This window comes from Arabidopsis lyrata, assembly GCF_000004255.2.
Source record: "Arabidopsis lyrata subsp. lyrata unplaced genomic scaffold ARALYscaffold_2, whole genome shotgun sequence".
NCBI lineage: Eukaryota > Viridiplantae > Streptophyta > Magnoliopsida > Brassicales > Brassicaceae > Arabidopsis > Arabidopsis lyrata.
Genome location: NW_003302554.1, coordinates 3,738,900 through 3,753,388, shown reverse-complemented (window position 1 = coordinate 3,753,388; position 14,489 = coordinate 3,738,900). Strand labels below are relative to the sequence as shown.

The 14,489-nt window shown below is 32.3% G+C and overlaps 1 long non-coding RNA gene and 1 pseudogene across 2 annotated transcripts; both read left to right on the top strand.

Moving 5' to 3' along the window:
* The first annotated feature begins 2,365 nt into the window (after positions 1 to 2,365).
* Positions 2,366 to 3,632, top strand: LOC110230786. 2 transcript variants are annotated; one of them, XR_002333939.1, is made up of 3 exons: positions 2,366 to 2,922; positions 3,016 to 3,170; positions 3,421 to 3,632. It is a non-coding gene; the product is annotated as an uncharacterized LOC110230786 (long non-coding RNA). The 2 variants fall into 2 exon arrangements; XR_002333940.1 differs by having other exon boundaries at positions 2,373 to 2,922; positions 3,016 to 3,143.
* A 2,680-nt stretch (positions 3,633 to 6,312) lies between these two features.
* LOC110230779 lies at positions 6,313 to 8,509 on the top strand (annotated as a pseudogene).
* Positions 8,510 to 14,489: the final 5,980 nt, after the last annotated feature.

The window sequence follows — 14,489 nt, the reverse complement described above, 5'->3', positions numbered from 1 at the left end:
GGAGGAGTTAACGTGTTGGTTATATAAATAAGTAATTGCAATGGAATATGATTCAATTTGCAATCCTTCTTTAGTTCTAGCCGTTGATATTTTTTTTTTCTATTCAAGAATATAAAGCTTATCCCAATTTAGTTTCGCTTTGTGTTTTTAAAGTTCCAGTTAGTTGTTAAATATTCTCCACTATATAAAAATAAAGGTAGTTGCAATAAACAAGTTCATTTTATTTTTTGGGTGGATAACAATCTGCGGCGGATCGATTTTCTAATATAAAAATGGTAGCCGTATAGGTAGTTGATTTTTATCATAAATTTATTTTAGTTTATTTTTTGTCAATGCTATAAATAACCAATTAGTTATAAGTGATTTTATTTAAATAATATGCACCATCCACTTCAAGGATCCAATACCTAAATAATCTTTATGCTATAAGTTATTATATTTCATCACAAAGAAATTTATACCCCTGATTAAAAAAACTTTACATATATACATATTGATTTTTGTTTGTTAGTACATATATACCTATTGATGTAAATGGGCTGTTTGATATTATTTACTTATCTTTCCATTTTTTTTGGTTGGAGGCAATGTTATCTTGCTTATAGCTTATTCCTGTTATCTTCCTATTTGTGGATTACTTAGAGCATCTCAATCGACTGCATGAGTCTCTAAATAATACTCTCTCCGTTTTCGAATAGTTGTCGTTTTAGAGAAATTTTTTTGTTTTTAATTAGTTGTCGTTTTCAGTTTTCGATGCAAACTTTATTACTTTTTTATTTTTTATATTTATTTTTATTATGCAACTTGATTTACTATTGGTTAAATTATGTTTAGGTAGATAATTAATGATATTTTTATATTAAAAACTAACAACATTAATAGTTTCTTAATTTGTGTGCATATAGTTAAAACGACAACTATTCGAAAACGGAGGGAGTATTATTCTTTTAATTTAAGTTAAATAAATAATTAAATTTTAATTTTAAAAATAAAAATAAAAGTAAACCATTTAAAAGATGTCACATTGCAAGAGAATATCTTATGGGTTTTCGTATAAGAACTAATTTTTCTTATTTCTTAAGTAACTGATGGAGATGTTCTTATATCTTTACTTAAGTCTTTAATTTACATTTACATACAAATTTACAGAACGAAATTAGAATAAAACGAGAAAAAAAAATTGAAAAAGACCATGCATGTCATTGTAAATATGTAATGTTGTTTGGTGTCACTACAAGAATATTGAGTTTTAATAGCATTATAGAATAGCGTTTCTGTGTGTTTTGCTATTGTTGACTTATTCCTAATTTTTCTATAGCGTTTTTAAATAGACAAACGCTATAATATATTGGGCTCGTAAAAATATTGGGCTTCCGCTTATTTTATCTATATATACATTTTTGAATGACTTTTAGCAAAAAATCCTGGAGTTGGACCTTATTTACGGATGAATGCCATTGGCATTAATTATTTAAATTTGAAAAATATTAATTAAAGATATTACCAATACGATTTCGAGAATCATAAATTCATATCTTCCTTAATTTTCTGAGTCATTAATGTGATAATCTTTAGGAAATATTTCTCTGTAAAAAAAAAAATCCACATTAATGAAGGCATTAAAATCGACACTAACAATTAAATTATTTAGATGTTCAATTATTTTAAGATTCTTATATCTTATTTGATATTTTTTTTTTAATATCTCATTCTTTAATTACTGCGTTTAGAATTTATTGGTTGTTACCTATTTTTTGGTGAAATTTATTGGTTGTTACTTAATAAGTAATTATGGTGCGTTTATTTTAGTTAATATCTAATTTAAAGGATTTGTTTTCTTTTATTATTAATAAATGAATAACATGTATAGAAATAAAAGATTTTTTTTGCGACTCCATAATAAAAATATTAAACTCTTATTTTCTACATTTCTTACACATAATATCCTCTTATTCAATAACAAAAAATATATATTACATATTTTTAAAAATATTTATAATATTTAAATTATATAAAAAATTTGTAATATTAATATTATTTCAACTCTATACAAATTTAATATATATGTATATATATCTTATGGGAACCATTTAAAAGAAATTTTTAAATTCACTTGAATTATATAGCTCTTAAATAAAAGTATTATTAAAAAGAAAAATAACTAAATAATGTTTAATTTCACGGGACGGGTAATATGATGGGACGGGTTTGAATTGATATTTATAAAAGATCGTATACCACGGGTGAAATCCTAAAATTAACAATCAAAATAATCTATCAAACAAATTACATTTTGATTTTTTTTAAGAAAATATAGCCCCGCGGTGTACCGCGGGTTAAAATCTAGTGTTTTTAACATTCTCTGTAATAGCACATACAATTTTTAAAACGTTACCATAGAGGAGTTAACCCTAATAATTATTTAGTGCCCGCCTCTATTTTTCATGGCCGCCAATGTTTTTTGGTACAAAAATTTTTGACTTATTTTTATCTGTGAACTAAAAGACATTTCGGTGGCTGCTCCTTAACTAGGTGAAATGGAGAGAAACAAGATAGAGAGCATATGAAAACATCGATTATCTTCTACTTGAGCGAAAATCAATTGAGTGAATCAATTTCTCGTTTGCACTTCCACATCATTTACCCATCGCCGGTTCCTTTTCCGCTTCATCTACCACTTCCCAATCTTTTTCTTTCACCAAATCCTCAAACCCTAGTTCCAGATTTGGCTGTTTAGGATCCACCATTTCGGATCCTGCTTCGTCCGCAACTTCACCGGCCTCTTAACCTGCGCTTCAATCGACTGTTACACCATCATCTCTGTTCGGAGCCTCTTCTTCCTCATATCCACTTTCATCTCTCTTCGAAGCAGCGCCAGCAAGTGCTTTCAAGTCTTGGTATCTTGATTTTGTTTTTTTAAATGTAAGTTTCTCCTTTGAGTCACTCTTGTCGTCTCTCTCTCTATTCTTATCTTCATTCGATCTTCCTCTCACTCTCAGATCTGGTTGTTTTCAGATGAGAGTTCTTAAGGTCGCTCCTACTTCTCATCATATGGTTTATGCAGATTCAATTTTGGGCGCTAGAGATGGCGGTGGTTGTTAGTCTCAGTTTTGGAGAATTATCTCTACTAGAGAATTGATTAGGTTTCTTCCTCATACTCGTTCCTCAAGGTTTAATTTTTTTCAGTTTGTTATGAGTTATGTTGATTAATTGAATTGAGCTGATGTGATTTTTTTTCACTCAATAGATCCATTTATTCTACTCATGACGACAAAGCTATGATTTAAAAGCAATTCGTGTTTGTGTGTTTTGGATCTGAATATGGACTTTGTTTTCTCTACGAAATTACCACTTACTAGATTCTTTTTACACAAAGTTTGAGTCTTCACGTTTCTTTTTTGGTCTTGTTTTGTTGTTTAGCTCTTGGCAAAGGAGGAAGCTAATAATGATGATGATATCGGAGAAGACGTTTCAAAGATTGAGGTCCAAGCGGTCTAAGGGTGTGAAGAATTGAGAAGTTAAAAACAAGAGTAGTATGAAATTTATCTTTAATTTGTACTTTTACTTTGTAATATAAGTCTTTTGTATATGATTTTCATATAAATGTAATAAAATATGACATTTTATTTTAATTTGTCAAATTATCCAAAAAATAAAAAATTAAAACCTAGAAAACAATTACAAGAATTGTTACATATATAAAATGAATAAAACAATTTGTAACAAAATATAATTGCTATCGTAAAATATACAATGACATAAAAAAAATCGTTATATTTGACTAAGATACGATAGCAGTGCTAAAAACCGCTATCAAAAGCGGCGGACCTATTATGACGGGAACAGACATAGCATTTGTCAAAACGCTATGGAATAGTTAGATAGCATTATTCAGATGCTACGAAAAACCATTTTTCTTGTAGTGTGTGTAAGAATATTGGTTTGTGTTAAAAAGGAGCTGTCATCAAACTCTTCCTCAAGCTCCTTCTTATTCCATTTTGGTACTTATAGGAATGATTTTGAAATTAACAATTTATTCGATACTTGGGGACAAGACATGCACGTAGCCACATACATCATCTTTAACTATTTGCCCATAAACTTTCACATCATCCTCTTAGACTTAAAACTATTCTTTTTTTTTTGAATAATATGTAAAATTTACATCAAGTGCAACGATTGGTTAAAAAAATTTATACAACTCATTAGACTACTCCTTATCTTGAAGCAAACCAAGCTTCCATACATTCATCATATATTCTATCTCCTTGTTTCCGTATCGAGGAAATCCTATTCCGAACCTGTTTGTCGAGGTTACGAAGCAGTTGCGCTGGCGGTAATGGTGATTCCCCATGCCTCCTGCTATTTCGTTCCCTCCATATAGAGTAAATAGCGAGCTGAAAAGCGTACCTCATTAGGAAAAGGCATTCAGTTCCCAATAACTTGTCTCTGAAGATTTTGAGAATATCTCCCCATCTTGTACTCAAAACTATTCTTATTCTCAAGAAACTAGGAATGCTGATTTAAAAATACAGTTCGGTGATTATCGAATATCTTAAGCTTTGGAACATATTGTAGGGGTTTAAGAATCTCGATTTGAAAATTCGAAACCATTTTTTGGTCCGATTTCTAATAAAATTGATACGCCACTGTTTTATAAGAGCTGAAAAAAAAAAACTTGTAGAAATGGTGGGATCATAGTATGCTATATAAATTTCTCAAAAATAAAAATAAAAATATCAAGGTTTTTATCTAAGAAACACCATTATTTTATAAAAACACCTTTACTAAAAATTGAAAACATTCAGGAATACTTCTTAAATTTGTAGAAAGCTTTCCTAAAAACTTCTTTTTCCCTTACTAAAAATTTATTGTATTTTGAATTTTGGAATTGTGTAGTTTAGACTTTTGATATTCAAAAACATGGCTAACAAAATCATTTTTTAATTTAGTTTTTGCCTTTGAATTTATTCAGTTTTTACTTTATCATAATTTATCGCAAATATTACATAAGGCGACATTCTTATTTTCCGTGAAAAAACACTTTAAATTGGTTTGTCAATCATAAAAGTGGCATGAGTGCTGTGCTACCCACATATTTCTTTATTCCTAGCTCGATCTACAAACTTTAGATTCTGATATGTTTCTCCACAATCTGAAGAATTTTTTTTCCATGAAATCTCATCCATACAATTTTATATTATTCATTTCTAAAAAGATAAATATATATTATTGATTCTCTCTCAATATTATTTTCTTTGTGTAGGGTGGAAATACACAATTAGTTCAATGCCTCTGTCGTTACTTTTCTGCTACTTAGCAATATATTACAAGTACGTATAAAATAGTACAATTGGTTGTATTTTTGCAAACAGAGTGGGAAAAACGTAAAAAAGGGTTGAAAAGACGAGACTTAAATACAAGTGCAAGTGCTTTTTTTTCTTTCAAATTTATAATGACTAGGTCCATTACGGTTTCCTAATTGTGGTTTTGGGTGACGTCTTTTCGTTTAATCTTTTTCACCTCATGCATGTCAGCATGTGTTATGTGTACATATATCTATACATTCTTATTTTTTAGTAAACTATATGTTATAAACAGTAACTTTAATAATTGAGAGTTTGGTTTAAGAATTAATTGAATATTTTTTTTGTTAAAATTGTAGTGAATTGATTAGTTTAAGAATAGAACCAAAACCAAGCTTAATTAAATTAGATTGATTCCTCATGTTTCAAAAGAGGATTTTAGACCCAAAACAATGGTGATTTTTTCTCAGTATCATTAGCCCAAAAACAATTTTATAATGGACCAAACCACATAATTGGGCATGATCCGTATCAATAAACTGATACATGTGATACTCAGTTTCGTGTGACGTGGCAGAAAGCCATTGGACCGTGAAACGCGGTTTTGGTAAAAACAGAGAAAACAAAAAATCATTTGCTCGAATCGCCTATTTTTCTCTTCTCTCCTCTTCACGGCGAATCGTCGATTCTTCTTCTCATCCTTTCTCATCGCCGGCGGTTCTCTGTAGATCTCTGTCGAAGAAGCACATGCACATGCTTCACCTCTCTGTGTCTCGTCGTCATCTGTCTCCGTCGATCTTCCGTAGATCTCCGTCGAAGAAGGATCTGTCGGTTGGAGAGAAGAGATCTCTGTTGATACCGATATCATTCTCACTACTGAAAACAGATTTATTACTAGTATCATAAAAATCTCAAACAATAAACAAATATTAAAATTAATAAGAAAAATTGCTAATGATACTCAATGAGTACCAACTATGTGTATATACTACCACGTTGCTGGCTCCAAGAAGCCTGGAACGCTGCTCCCAAATGCTGCTGCCGCTGTTAATGGTGTGGCTTTCTACCGGACCCTCGCTGGCAAGCTCGGCCGCAAGAAAGTTTACGGTAACCTTTGCTAATTTCTTGACCTTAAATATGTTCCAGTACTTTTACGTCGTTTTAAAATGTTCCATTAGTTACAAGAAAGTAGTACACCATATGGATTAAGTATTTAGTTGCCGTGAAAAAGTCTATATTCTGAAGTTGTTGAATTTAATCGATTGGTAATACTAGAACTATTAGTTCGCGGGAATAATAGTAAAAAATAAAACGAATCACGGGAATCTTAATAAACAAACGTGATTTAACAGAAAACTATACGTAAAAAATTCATCTGATATTGGTTATCAAATTTAGTGCAATGGCGGATTCGACTCGGATCGGTGGGACTAGTGGTTACTTACCGCCGGAGAGTTTCCTAAAGACAAACCGTTGCTAGTTGCCACCCTAAAACAGATGTTTTCAGCTTTGGTGTTGTGGTTTTTGAGATTGCTTCGGGTAGACATGCCGTTGATCTTTTCTTCTCTGAAGATAAAATCATTTTGCTTGATTGGGTTCGGAGATTATCTGATAACCGGAAATTACTTGACGCCGGAGATTCTCGGTTACTAAAAGGATCTTATGATAACTCCGATATGAAGAGATTGATTCATCTTGCTCTACTTTATTCGTTAAACAACCCAATACATCGTCCCAACATGAAATGAGTGATCGGAGCACTTTCCAGCGAATTTTCATGTAACTTACCGGCGTTACCTTTGTTTAAGGGCCATCCTCTTTATATTCCTTTATCTACTTTAAAATCAACCTCAACTTCGGCCACGACGACTACGACTAAAAAAAACGATGACCACCACCTCCACAACTAGCTTCAACGCGTCTTTGGAGTCGACGCCGTCGTCAAACTACGTTACTACCGTTGAGGATTCCATTTACCAGACGGCGGAGACTGGAGAAAATCAGTACTTTAATTACAACCGCTAGAGAGTGACGTGATCAAAGTCTTTCGTATTGGACACGCTAAGGGAGACTTCATACAGCGACCTCGTTTTATCCACTGATAATTTCTCCGATGCGCGTCCGGTTGCTGAGGTTGATTTCGATACGGCTTATTATGGTTTACTAAACGGAGACCAGCAGATTGTGGTGAAACATCTCAGTATGACTAAATGTTTCGACGCTTGTTACCCGGTTCTCCACCGAATTACTTAACCTAGCTAGGCCGGCTTCGACATCGTAACCTTGTTATGCCCAGTGGGTGGTGCACTGAACATGGAGAAATGCTTGTAGCGTACGATTATTCCGCGAATCGTAAGGTAAGCCATCTTCTTTTCCATAACCGTATTTCGAGAAACTCTGTTTTGCGATGGAAAAGTCGGTACAACGAGATTAAATCGCTTGCTTGCTCTGTACGTTACCCTTCTAGGAATGGGACGAACAAGTCATTCACCGAAACATTACTTTACTTCCTCAACAATATTTTTAGATAAAGTTATGAATCCGCGGCTCTGTGGATTTGCATTGGCCGAGTTTTTGTCTAGAAACGATAAGGCTCATTCAAGCTACAAAAAAGGAAGGATCCGCTCAAGGGATCTTCGGTTATATGGCACCAGAATACATGGAATCCGGCGAGGTACAACCATGACGGATGTATACAGCTTCGGCATGGTGGTGCTGGAGATGGTTATGGGGCATCCCTTAGTGGATTACATGAGGAAAAACGAAGATGCTCTTTTGGTGTTGACTGTTGAGAATCCGCGAAGTAGTTGGTGACCGGAAAAAAACTCTTCGAGGAGATTGCAGATATTCATTTGGAGGATGTGTACGAGAATCGAGAATTGGCAATGCTATTACGGTTAGGGTAGGTTTGCACGAGAACCGATCCGATGTTAAGGCCTAGCATTAGCCAAGTGGTGAATATATTGGATAGAAGCGAAAGGTTCTTCGAAGAGGAAGGAGGAAAGGAAGGTGACGTGAGCCGGAAGCAAATGTATAATTCATTGATTAGACAAATGCAAGCGTATATGAATAATCTCAGAAAAAATCATACAATACATAAAAATTTAAGACGACAATTAGTGACTTTACATAAGAACACAAATTAATAAAATAATACTCTTACAAATTTAATAAAATGATAATTATGTATATGAATATACTACGTGACATATAACATAATACATGAATCTTTTGTAGTATCAACGAAAGTAAAGATTCGATTTTAATGGAGATTAATAAATGTTTCATCGATATGGAAGGAGTCAGCATCACGACCACACCTGTTAAGTTTTTCACAACCTCTATGGTAATGGTTAACTGGTTGTTTGACACATGAATTGGGGTTTTTGTAGCCACATGCCGGAATTTTGTCTTTTCCAAGTACAGATCCGTACCCTAATGTTCTTGCTTCTCCACTTCCACAAAACATAAATAATATAATCATCATTGTAGCAAATAGAAAAACAATAGGACTCTTCATGTATGCAACCATTTTTTTTTTTTGTAAATTTTATTCTTAACTATTTTGGTGCTTTGCTACAAGAATTAGTGAGTAATTTTTGTATACAATGTTTCAGAAATTTATAATGAGACAAGAGTTGGTTAATAAAGTTATGTTGTTACATATGCCAGGGAAGAATGCATATTCATGGAGTTCATTTGTCATAAACATCTTTGTTTTTTTTTTTTTGTTGATAATTTGTTTTATCGACTGTAATATTTAAAATAGATAAATCAACTTTTGGAAGGTTTGTGAATATGCCAGCAATGTTTTTGGTTACATAACAAATTGTAAAGACTTTTGGTATTTGTATTTTAAACGGTTAAAACTTTAAATAAAACTACAACATTTTAATCTGTAAAACTGAAACGGTTGATACCCTAATCAAAATTAAACATAAACAGCCACAGTCAAAAATTAACTTTGTTTGCAATATTGAACGTAAAATGGTTTCGAGTCTGTTTATTGGTTCCAAGTAGAGTTTGGATACACCAATGAACAAGAGCAAACACAATTGTTCAGAGTTCAGATTTTGAATTATAAAGGTCAAAGAATGCTAGGGCCGGCCCGATAGATATTGTTGTCCAAAGCAAAAACAGAGTCCTTAAATACCAACTTCTAATTATCAATGTTGCATAGACGATTGATAATGAGTTGGATGCATGACATTTCCCGATAGAAAACCTGTAGCAGCTACTTCTTGGAGTCCAATAGCTAGCAAATTCTATGGAGGATATAATATTACATGCCCATCTTCACAATGCAAATGCACTTCTGGTGCCACACTGTTGACATCGTTCCGTTTATGTAATCTGGTGTGGACCATTTCCGCAGATGTGGAATGTGATTCCGAGACTTGACCGCACAGAATCCCAGCAGTAACTGTCTTAACCGATATATCAAATGAGTTTCCACCAGTCTCTTCAAAGAGCACAAGTAGATTACTGGACGTGGTACATGGTACATGAACTATGATATTATATTAGTACCATGGGATTCAATAGTTATTGAGGAGTTATTACATGCACAATACCTAGTTTGTATAGGCTTTCCACAATTTGTTGTGCAATTATCTGAATAGTATGCTCCACGATATGTATTACATTATTATACTAAATTTAATTATCTGTTTTTACTTTGTGAATATGCATGGTTCATTATTTTTCAACTCGAAATCCCAAAAATCTAGCGTCCACTATATTATGTCACCTCTCTTGTTCTTGCTCTTAAAAGATTCCACTTGTGTCGATCATAAAATCCACCTTGACGAAAGTTAATTTACTTTTTGCTTTTTGAATTGAGGAATAAGAAGGATTATTGTACACTATTAGTTATTATTCAAAATAATAATTACTTTTGAGTTTTGTAGTTCTTTTAAAATCTAGTATTATTAGTATAAACTTCGTATAAATAATTTTTAAATATACAAATTTCAAGATATGTTAGATATCAACTGGATTCATAATTAAAGTTTTTAAAAATAGAAAATTTTGAATACACAAAGCTCTTTAAGAAATCATTAAATCTCTCAACCGTCTTAATAATAATAAAAAAAATTAACTTCCACTTTTCGCATGGTATTTTTTTGACATCTACAAAGTGTTAGTTCGTTTCTTAACCCCAACTCATCAAATATTCAAACTTAGGGTCTGATTGGTTTAAACGCAGCGGTTGCGGTTGCGGTTGCGGGAGTTTGCGGAAGCGGGCGGTTGCGGTTTCAAGCGTTATCAAGCGTTTTGAACGACTGGTTTAGCGTTTGAAAATGGATGCGTTTGCGGAAGTTTTATGACTGGTAAACCAGCGGGTGCGGTAGCAGTTAAATAAAAAATGACTATAAAAATAAAAAATATTACAAAAAAAAAGAAATAAAAACACCAATATATTATTATGATAATATTAGAAAAAATGAACAGGCTTAATAATTAAAACCATAAATAAAGTACTAAATAATTATTCAAAAATAAAAAAAAATTATAATAAGATAGTACTTTATGCTGGGTCGTTAACACCAAAAATTGTATCAAGTAATGGGACAAACTGTAAATAACATTGAATTCAATCAAAAAGCAAGTAATTTTCTATTCGAGAAAACAAATCGAAACATATATTCAATCAAAAAGAAAAGCAATATATAATGAAAAAAAAATATATTCAAATTGATTTTCATCAGTTTGGGTGGAAGACATTGAGAAAATAAGGTTTTAGAATATTGATTAGGGTTTCTGATGAGAACGTGATACAAAGATGAAAGATATATATAAGATTAATATATTTTATAATAATTATAAGTAAACGTTTGATTTTTTTTTTTTTTTTTTTTTAAATCCAACCGCTACCGCCCGCAACCGCAAACGCTTGCGGGAAGGACCTTTTAAAATTCAGCGATTTCGAGCGGTTTGAAGCGGTACGGAGCGGTTTCTATGATTGGTACCAACCGCAACCGACCGCTAACAACCGCTAAGAGGATGCTAGCGGGAGAACCAATCAAGCCCTCAGTATCCAGTATTTTGAGAAACAACATTGGTTTCAACAATTTTAGTCTACCGTTGCTGAAAAAAAAAAAAAAAAAAAGTCTACCGTTAAAAATTGATGATTCGGAAGATACGTTGACAAAGGACATTTCTTTTATACAAACCACATCGTTTTGTTTTTCTTTTCAGAGTCCAAATAATGAAAACGACGTAATTTTTAAACACTGATGATTTAGGGATTTCAACATCTTCTTTTTCGGTTCATTCGTAAGTTTATGTTTCTCTACTACGACAGTGTGTTATAGTTTCAAAAAAATCGGGATATGAGGTTCTCTATGGATTAAGAATAACATGAAAAAGAACGACCTGATGTTGAAATTCCTAATGTGTGCCTTAATTTCAAAATTACGTCGATTTTTGGACTATAAGAAGCAAATGACAGATGTAGTTTTTTCTAAACAGAATATCACTTTGTCGTTCTCTTTTTCATCGTTTTGTCCGAGTTATCAATATTTAAAGGTTAACTAAAATTTTTAAAAGTTAATGTTGGTTTCGGTTCAAACCTAGAATCTGGGTCATATTTTTGAATTTGGATGAGATTGGATTGAAAAAAATCTTATCTTACTGACCCCTTGTTTAAATTAATAAACTCTATGTATATATACATCTAAAATTCCATATAGAGACATTAAACGAAGTATATTGTAACGCCCCGACCGTTCCTACCAGTGGACCCCAAGTCCTCTTTCGGGTCCATGGTCCCACCCCTGTCCGACGGCCAGTCCGTTACGTCCGGGAGGCTTTAAAGACTTGTTTACCGACCCTACAAATCACCACATGATCTTTCCTTGTGTTTTGTCCTCACTCACACAGTTCCGACAATCACTTTCCGGAAAGTCACCCATCCTGAAACTACTCCAGTCCAAGCACGCTTAACTGTGGAGTTTTCTCAGTATAGTTGACCGAAAAGATAAGTGCACTTTGGTGACATAGGTGGCCAAATCAATTTTTTTTTAAACCTCTCCGCATGTACCACCATATTCCTGAAACCGGGGTGTTATAATTCACCCCCATTAACAAATCGCAACGTCCTCGTTGCGCACCAAGACCGTCACCCCCTACGGTGTGAGCCCTCTTGACTCTACATTCGTCTGGGTTCAGCTTTGATACCACTTGTAACGTCCCGACCGTCTCTACCAGTGGGTCCCACGTTCTCTCTAGGTGGCCAAATCAATTCTTTTAAACCTCCCCGCATGCACCACCATATTCCTGAAACCGAGATGTTACATATATTACAAAAATAATTTGTTTGTGAATAAATTAAGCATATGAGATGTTAAAAATATTTTTTACTTTTTGTTATAAAAAAAAAAAAACTAAACAGAATGTCATAGCAATGTTTCATTTGTTTTAAATTGCAAGCAATGTTTGAAAAAGAAAAAAAAGCATATACTAAAATAAATATTTTGAAAATAAAGGAGTAATATATCCAACAAATGATTTTATTACTTTCTAATTTGCAATCAGTAGTCTTTACATTATTGGTATTTTAATATGTTATTTGAGAATAAAAGTTGACTAAAATTATAAAATAAAATTTTCATATTAAAAAAATATGAAAGTTCATTTTACCAGGACTAAAGACATCAAAACTTCTATTTTGTAGTTAGAATTTATAGGTTGAGATCATAGAATATTACATTTCCCCTTTTTCCATTTTGGCGGCAAATGGACACATCCTATCTTTGTTTTTCCTTTTCATTAAAAAAATTTTTGACGCTAAGTGGGTCTCATAATTCGATGGTAAATAATTAAATATTAAGTATAAATTATCCACGTCATTATCTCTTCCTGATCATTCATAACTTTATACACAAAGTCAAAAGTCAAAGGCTTTGACTTTTGTAACTAGAATCTATATATTCTTTCAAAAAATGATTATCTAAAAATAAAAAGAAAAATATTATAATGAATGGTAATGACTATGATACTATATATATATATATATATATATATATATATATATTATATATATATTCCTCAATTATTTTGATTCACTGAAGATGACATAAAATTAATTTTTCCTCTTGCGAGAGAAAGAAAACAAAAGTGACAGGAATGGTAAACTAAGGAACAATTGTTGGCCGTTCAAAATAAAAAAAAAAAGGAGGAACAATTGACGGATTAGGTCTATTGATGGACATTAACAAGACTAAATGAAAGTGATAGAATTGTTGTGACAATCATTTCGGACTATATGGAAGTCAAAGAGTTACACTACTACTTTGTCTTTAATTTCAATAGTATATTCATATTATTGGCATTAATATAACCAATAACCATTCATACCTCAACTATAATTATGTTGTATATTATTAACAACACTAAATGGAAAAGAAAAAAATAATAATGAACACTTAATTGGCAAAGTTAAAGCTATCAACGCCAACTCTTCGAAACGGTCTTAGTGCCATTGCCCATTTAGAACTTCTTCTTTTCATAACTTTATGTTTTTTTTATTGCACATTCTCACGTGATTAATCACTATTGTATTATCACATTTTAGCAAAACACTGGGTAAATATAGAGAATTGAGTTTATATAATTGACTTTTCAACACTTATCACATTTCTTTTGATTAGTGTATATATTTATTATAAAAAACTTAGACCTGAATTTAAGACTAATATAGATGTTGTAAAACGTTTGGAAGTTTGACTTTGACTGTTTATATATAGTGGCTAACAAAACAAATCACAAATCCACTTATCCTCAACAACCGGAACAACGACAATACCACTTGGTTAGTGTTTGTTGATAAGATTTAAAAAAGGTCATAATTTAAATCCAAGTAAAATTAACAATTACTACAGACCACATTAAATGTTTCTGATTATATCGTGTAGGAACAACAATATTTGGTCTTCTCTTCGGACCAGAAAGTGTGTGCTACGTACGAAATAACGTAATCCTATAGATCAATAGTAATGTTATTTCACGTCCCAATAAAACTTTAGGTTGTCCTCCACTTACTAAATCGAGTTTGCCCCCCCCCCCCCCCCCTACATGCATGTCACACCTTGAAAACACTACTTTTCTAAATCTGGGTGATAAAAAAAAGTCATGGAATTCTTTTTTAGAATTTGTCAATTTCAAAACCAAAAGAGGAAT